General features: G+C 34.6%; 1 pseudogene; it reads right to left on the reverse strand.

Moving 5' to 3' along the window:
• Positions 1-2,740: 2,740 nt before the first annotated feature.
• Positions 2,741-4,917, reverse strand: LOC148629037 (uncharacterized; annotated as a pseudogene).
• Positions 4,918-8,669: the final 3,752 nt, after the last annotated feature.

Consider the following 8,669-nt stretch of genomic DNA (forward strand, 5'->3'; position numbering starts at 1 on the left):
GAAATAGATAATAAAATGAACATGAATTGATGATGATGATGAAATAAAAAATGGGATGGAACACAAGGACAATAGGGTCGACAAATTTTGATTGCCATTAGAAAAGGGAGGGATGGGTAGGGTCGGACAATATAGCCTCCTGTGGCGGAGCGCAAAGGTTCCTACTCCTATCGAATACCACAGCAGGGTTCTTTAATGTGCATGGAACGTGACATCTTTCCCTACACGGTGCACCACTATGGTTTGCGGTCAGGTTTCCGTATTATAGCCTGACAACCCCAGCATGTGACACGCCAGGGGTACCCCATTCCACCACCTGGGGCACACAACCAAGTTGCTCTGTGGGCAGAGCGACTTAGCCCCCGGCCAGGGTTCTGAGCGCTATTTAGTCGCCTTTTACGACAAGCTTAGCGCTGCTGCGGGCCTATTCTTTTGACACCCGGACCTGCACGGGGCTCTTTAATTGACAAATAGTATATAAATATTCACACAATACATGTATAGATATATGCGAAGATGTATAGTTACCGCAGATAATATGGCAACCTTGTAGATGGATTATCAATAGATGAATAGTTAAACAATGCATCGTGGGATACACAGAAGCTTATTGATTCAGTTTGAATACACCATTGGATACACAGGTGTAAAAGTCCAAAAATCTGAATTGTTATTGACTAATGTCAATATTAGATAATAAAATAAACATTAGAAGCAGCGAATTCTGACAACCTTAATTCATATCCTATGTGTCTGGTCTTCGTCCCTGGATTACATTCTTCTGATTACCGCTATAACCTTGGTTTCCTTGATTACTGTTTAAAAATTGATCAATTTATCCACATTGTCTATGTAAATATCAGCGAAGACATCTACTCCTACAACGTACGAGGTTGGAATTCGTTCCTCCATACCCCAATCTCTTACTTCCGAGTGCCATATTGCATAACGCTCGTTCCACCGTTCCTTGAAATCGGCAGAATTTTAGTAAACTATTATCCATTTAAAACGTTTTATACAGTTTCTTTACCATTACACGGGAGATGGTGACTAATCTAAAGAAAAACAATGACCTACCTGATGAGAAAATCCAGCAATCTTAGAAATCCTTTGTAAAAGCAGTTAAAATGAACTTCATATTTGGTTTTTAGCTTTTTGATTTTTTAATTCCGGTTGATAAAATTACGAATTTTTAAATTTGCGAAACGAACATATCAAGTTAACCAACGAATTGCCTTTACCAACTTTAAGTTCGTTTTGTCAAACATATATTGTATTCCGTAAAATTTGTGACCTAATTAAAAATTGCTGGTCATTTTGACAACTGTCTTCATTGCAAATGTTTTCTAGGTATTTAACAAATATTAAGGATTTTTATCGTTCGATTTCCGGTAGATTAAACTTCTTTTATGTAAGTAAAAGACACGAAGTATTTTAAAACACATATTTAGCTAATTAACATTTGCGGTGGCTTTCAACATGTCAGATGCAAGAGGTTAGGATGGCACAAAGTCAGATAATAGCTTGCTAGACAACCTCTAGCATTGCTGGAGTACGAAGACATCCACAATACGTGTACAACAAGATCCATTCGATAGATCCACATCACAAAACTAATCTCCGGTGGTATTATCCTGAATAAAATAACAGCGTTTCAATGTCCCCCGAGAAAAAAAAGTGTAGAAAACTTGAAATTCGTGAAATTTTCTAAGTCCAAGGGCCATAAATTCCATAAAAATCAATCAACCGTAACCAACGTCGAACTAATCTAACTTCTCATAGTAAGACTATATACAAAATATAAAATCAATTGGTGAAAGCATTACAAAAAAAGTGCTGAAAATGCCGACGAACGGACGGACGCCTGGGATTTCCATGTCCCCTCGCGACGTGTCGCGGGGGGTAATTATAGATAAAAAAACAGCACTATATTTTAACAAAGGGCTGGCCGGGTGGGTTTAAAAATTGAAACGAAATATGGCGATTAACTTCTTCAGGTATAATAATATTATTATTCAATAATAAATGAATAGTTAAACAATGCACCATAGGATACACAGATGCTTGTTGATTCAATTTGAATACACCGTGGGATACACAAATGTAAATGTCCAAAAACCTAAAATGTCATTGATTAATGTCAATTTTAAATAATAAAAATAAACATTAGTTGCAGCGAATTCTGCCAAATTTACAGAGAAAGCACTGCTGTGGAATGCCAGACACACTAAGTGACTTCCTTGAAAAGTGTCAAATTGGTTGCGAGAAAAAGGTTTGCCATCAAAATGACAAAACAGTGGACCTGAAATGGGGAGTCTCAATTAAATGAAGTGTATAAAAAACAGTTGCACTGCTTCCAGCTTGAACTGTTTCAGAGGAGATATTTATATCTATCTTTCAGGAACTGCCAAAAACTGCAATGTTTGTATCCGGTAATGTTTGTCTATATTATTGCTAACTGCCAACTCTCCAATTCTAAATAAACCATGGAAGGCGAGTGAAAATGCAGCTCTAAACAAGCATAATTCATATTGTGACTTGGACACGCAAGACAAAGAAGTAATGTTTTTAACATACCTCTGGTGATAGGTAAACGTACATCTCTCCTTTTCAGTCTTGAACGCTTTATCCCTTCTATAAGTTTTTTAAACACAAATTTTGTAGACATATCTTCATAATTATCAATGTTACTAAAACCTCCAAGCCAAGTAACATAACTTATAGTTGAATACTACAGGCTTCAAATAATTGTCAAAAACTCATGAGGTATCGGAGCAGGCAAAAGATCTGCTGATGGGGCTAATGCTCTGAAACGTTCCATCTGAAACCGAGAAATTTTATCTGCAGTTTTATTTTCAGAAGAACTAATATGGACAGCTACCAACTGAATGTTGTTCAACATGGTTAAGAAGACTAGAGGACATATGAGCTTTATAATAAGTTTACCCATTGAAGTTCTCTTATTCACAATGCTAACAAGTGCAAGATTATCTAAATTAAACATTTTTTTTTTATTCTAGAGACGATCTGCCAACAAAAACATAGAAAGAACGACCTGTATCAACTCAAGTAAGGCCAACTTTTTCAGTATTTGCAAATCTCGCCAGATATCAGGCTATCGCAATTGTCTCCACTGTCTATCAAAATATGCCCCCGCAACCTAAGTCCGCATTTCCAGAACTATCTGTGACTAGCTGAAGGGTATCATTGGAAAACCAAACTTTATCAGGGAAAAATTACTGACCATCACAAACTGTAACCAAAGCAAAACGTCGGCCTTAATTTCACTATTAATTACCACACTGTAATATGGTCTTTTGTTTTTGACAGAAGCACAAGATCATAAAATCTACGCGAAATGGCCCTGAACGAAGGAATTGCCCTTGAATAAAATGACAATAACCCAATGACTGATTCAAGATCTTCTAGTTATACACTCTTCTTGTTTTGCAACGATTCTAACCCAAAACGGAGTTTTTAAAAAAATTTCTGTGGAATTAACACCATCATGAGTACCGTATCAATTACAAAACCCAAATATGTAATTACAGTAGATGGTCTAGATGTTTTATTTTCAGCAATAGGAACACCAAGCTCCTGACAAACAGTATGGAAAGTATTCATTAAAATCCCACAATGGTTAGTAGATTTGGCACCAATAAAAATAAAATAATCTAAATAATGGCCAGTTGAATGTAATCCACACCTTTCTTCCACACACCATTGTAAAAATGTTGAGAACTTTTCAAATAAATTACAGAACATGACACATCCCATAGGTAAGCATTTATCAATAAAAAACATGTCTTTAAACCCAATTCCAAGCAAATCAAAATCTGCTTGATTCATTATTAAAGTCGAAAAGCGGATTTAATATCAACTTTACCTAATTCAGATGAAGAATCACAATCATAAATAAGGCCCAAAATATTGTCTAAAGAAAAGAAGTTTACCTTGCAAAATGCTGAATCTATATGAGAATTAACGCTATTGTCTGGTGGGTATGATGAACTTGTGATGAGCCTCCGTGTATTATTCGATTTAGGAACAAAGCCAATAGGATTAATGCGAAGAGTTGAAATAGACAAAACAGTAAAAGGACCCAACATCCTGCCCAGATCTGCTTCACTTCTCAGTTTATACAAAGTTTCAACTTCATTTTGTTCAGCAAATACCAAATTCGTTGAAAACAAATGGATACGGGGACCAGTATAGTTTAAACTAAATCCATGCAAAAAAAAAAGAAAAAAAAAAACATCTAAAAGCTCTGCAGCAACATCATTCTTTAGGTAACTTACCAAATATTTGTTTAAACAGTTAGTATCTATGGAGTATGCGCCTTGTCCCACAGGTGCATAAACATTTCTCAGTTTTGCGTTAGTACCTGTTTGCCTGAATGTAAAATTCACATTTTGATTCTGAAATCTTGTTGACCTGAACCGTGAATTGGTATGTAATGGTCTTTGATTATGCAAGACCTGTATCTGTATACTAGGGCATGCTATCACTGGGTGCCCAGCCTTACAATGAATACAAATATGACTATAAAAAAAGCATTTTTGTTTCAACATCTATCTTCATACATGTAGTTAAATGAATAACACCCGAGATTCGTATAATCAAACTGATAACCACCGTTCCTTTTAGCAGTGCTATTTTTATTAAAAGTAACCAAAGTTCTGGATCTAACTCCCACCAATAACCAAATGGATCCTGCGCTTTCCGTAAACGGAATTGCTCACCATTACTTTTCCATCCCAAGTTTGAACGCTTTGCACTCAAACGAACAATGCTCATATATTTGAGTAATTCCTGGAACCTTTCAGGGTGAGCTTTACATTAAATACTAGTAAAAATGATAAGCGCTGAGGTCCATGCCTCAATACTGTATATTTTAGCCTTTGATTGAGAAGATTGTATTTATGGCAAGCCAAAGTAGACAAAAATCACTGTTTTCTAATATTAAAAAATATTTTTTTTTACTAAAAAAGTAGAATCCTATGGCATCCGTGGCTATCCGATGGATAGAATCATGTTTCACCCACCGATAACAACAAGCGATGCTTGAAGGAAAAAACTCGAGTATCGCCAAAGTTACATCAGGCGTCCCCAAGAATTGTACTTGAGCCTCTAATGTTTCTGCTCTACACCAATGATATTAGCAAAAATATCAACTCCAAGATCTGATTTTTCGCAGACAATAATCTCCTTTATGTGTCAATCTCTAGCAAAGATGAATGCCAACAACTACAGAACGATATCGATAAAATGGATAAATGGGGAAAAATGGCAAACGATATTTAATTCCCGGAAATGCTACTTTTTGAAAATAATAAAGAAGAAGACAATCATTGATTTCAACTATATAATAGATGGTCATAAACTAGAACCAGTGAGCTCTAACTCTTATCTAGGCGTAGAACTGACCAAAACATGTTGTTGGACAAACAGGTACAGAAAGTTTAGAGCACTTTCATTCATCTGAAGAAACCTAAGAACATATACTTGGAAGAGGTAAAACGCATCTCTTGCTTTTGTTAGACCTCGCCCTGGAATATGCAAGTAGAGCATGGGATCTATATCTAAAGAAACACATCAACTAAAAAAAAAACAAACAAACTCGTAAAGACTTTTACAAAAATAGCTCTTTCAAACGAACGATTGAAACGGATAAACTACTAACCATTGAATACAATGATGAGTTCAAGACAAGGCTTACAAATTCTTGCTGACCAACTGAGCAACTAGAAACAGTATGTTTCACTTTCAGTTTACTTATATGTTGCTGGAGTATAATGGGGCAACTATTTCGCTGTACCTGTGTATGTTATTAATGTTTTTGGGTCAGCTGCAGTCGGCACCTGTTCATGGTGTGAGGGTTTTTATCATCGTTCATTAAAGACCCCTGGGGTTATTGACCCTTTAAAATATTCACCATTTCCATTCTCGTTATATTTAACGCAGACTGTATCAAATGCACCATGCATGTTGGAGACGTCATTATACGCGAGTGATGGGTCGCTGACCCTTTTCAAGTTATCCAGATAGAACCTCCCTGCCTCAATTTAACAGACAGATTATGATCAATCATCCTGAATTTACAGAGGGTGAACACATCTCTGTCATATTAAATATTCAAATAATTTTCAAAAGCGAAATTGTTTCTATAGTCTATAATTTAAACTAAATCTACAGTTATTAAAATTTTAAATCCATTTAAATGAGTGGATTTAGCTGAGTAGCTATTTACAAAGCATTCAATCACTTTCATTTACAGCATTAGGTAGGATTAGGGGATACTACTGAGACTGATTATCTGTGTCTATTTTCTATATTTCTTTTTTTAATCGCTTTTTTTCGTGACATTCTTATACTTAGGTTTCAACTACTTTAGCAAGATTATTCTTTTTATGCATTCACTTTCCCTTACGATATTTTAAGAAAACTGTCTAGCATCGCACGCAATTTTAATTGTAAAGTCGAATAAGATATTTTCAACGTCTTCAGCATAGTATTGACTAAATAATATTGTTAGAAATATCCACCACATTGCACAAGTATGTAGCAGTATAGAAAACCAAAATTGTATCAAAGTTGTATATGCTGTATAATTTCAATAGATGACATGCGACCAGCATATGCACTGAAACATTTTCAACATGAATGTTCGACGCCCGTCCTTGAAAAAAAATGTCTTTTTACATGGGCGCTTCAAGATAAGACTCAACCATAGATCCATGGAAAAAACATTTTGAAAAATAACCCATTTTAAAAGCGCAATTGCGTTGTGAAAAATATCGGTCTTAAAACGCAAACTTCTGCATGAAAAGTTAATTAACACTTCATAAATGTCAATGAATGAAGCGATTTTCCAAAAAAAAAAAATCAGATTTTAAAAACGGAAGTACAAAAAAATTAGCCACGTAGCAAAACTCCATATTCAAGAGGCATATAGCTTATTACAGCAACTTCAACATCAATCCTACCAATTAATAATGTGATCTAAAAATTCTCGAAAACTTAAATCGTGGGTGTAAATAAGTGCTTGGTAAAATTTTACATTAAATGTCACGATCAGTGGGATTATTGATATGTAACTACGTCGTTTTAAATAATTGAGAAGTAATTTTAATTTGTGAGATCTGAGGTAACATCTTTCGGATTGTGTTAAAGAAGAAGAATTTTGTAGGCTTGGTCCAATGTTCATCGCCTTCTGGCATACAAATGTTCCAAATTAAAGACGGTTTCTAAAAGTCCACACCGGAGGACAAAAACTGAGATCACAGAGTTTTCATAACCATACAATTAATGAGAGTTTTGAAGAATTTACGCATTAAGTTATTAAATCCTTTATCTTTAATAAAAACATATACAAACTATACGATTTTATTTAATCTCGTTTAAAATTTTAATTTAAATATTTTATAACTAGCCAGAATTTAGACTGTATCGGAATTGTTATTTACCATTAATTAAAGGTGATCTGAAACTGTATGGAAGTCAAACACAGATTACAAAACATGGCCCAATAAAGTACTCTTAAAATCAATGATAAAATTCATCCAGATTAATTAAATTCTTGTATCAAAGGACCGATGTCCTCTTGTTACATATTTTATTTCAGTAAATTTTAAATATTATGTTTCATATTAATTAATTTGTTATTCATTTAAAACCCAGTATCAAGTATTTGTATATGATTCTCCAATTAACACTAAAATGAAACACATTTTTTTTTCAAAATTAGTAACTGTTTTAGTTCACACTCGGATCGACATCATTAAAACAGAAGTAATTCTATATAGGTTTGAACTTTACAGATATTCTTGACTATAATCACTGGAAATCAAGACACTACAACAAAATTAGATGAGTGCACGCTGCAACAGAAATATTTATGAAAGGACTCCAAAATCGTGTTAAAGATAAATATCTATGTGTACTTACAAATGTCCCCTTTTCATGACGATTATTTACACAAATGAAAATTTACATATGGCGCAAATTTACACACACATGAAATGCCTTCCATTGCACTTGTGTAAATTTACTTATGCGCGTGTGCAAATTTGCCAAGAGACATTTCGGTAACTTGATGGTCCATCCCACCAAAAAATGACAGGGCATTGAAATTGGGAAACGATGTGCTTATTAAAAAATAGGGTTTAAATTATAAATGATAGGTAGTTTTGCACATTTCATGTATGGGAAAGTGAGATAAAGGTCAACACTTATAATGAATATAAGAATCATCTTCCGAAATCTTGGTAAACTCCATGTATCAAGTGTCTGATCCAGGATTGGAGTTCAAGACAAGTTGGATCCATGCTATTATTGAAGAGTTTATCCTCCCCCTCTCCACTATGCACGCAAATTCCATCAAAAGGGGGTTCAAACCCTTGGTACGTTACTGAGTCTTGAGGAATATTACCCAGAGACTACATACTTACGCCCGTTTGTCAGGGTCACCCGCCGCGGTTGATTCACTAGAATTACAACTTGGATACAACTGGATAAACAAGTACATGTATTTGTTTAAACCTTGATATGAACCTAGTCCATTTTTTATAATTCCCAATTCACATTGTATTTTTATACATATCATAATATTATGAAAACTGAAATATCACCATTATCTCAGTGTTCCGTAACTACAAGAAGTTAAAAAG

This window comes from Perna viridis, chromosome 1, assembly GCF_037379345.1.
Source record: "Perna viridis isolate PV_CMFRI_1.1 ecotype Kerala chromosome 1, ASM3737934v1, whole genome shotgun sequence".
NCBI classification, from domain to species: Eukaryota; Metazoa; Mollusca; class Bivalvia; order Mytilida; family Mytilidae; genus Perna; species Perna viridis.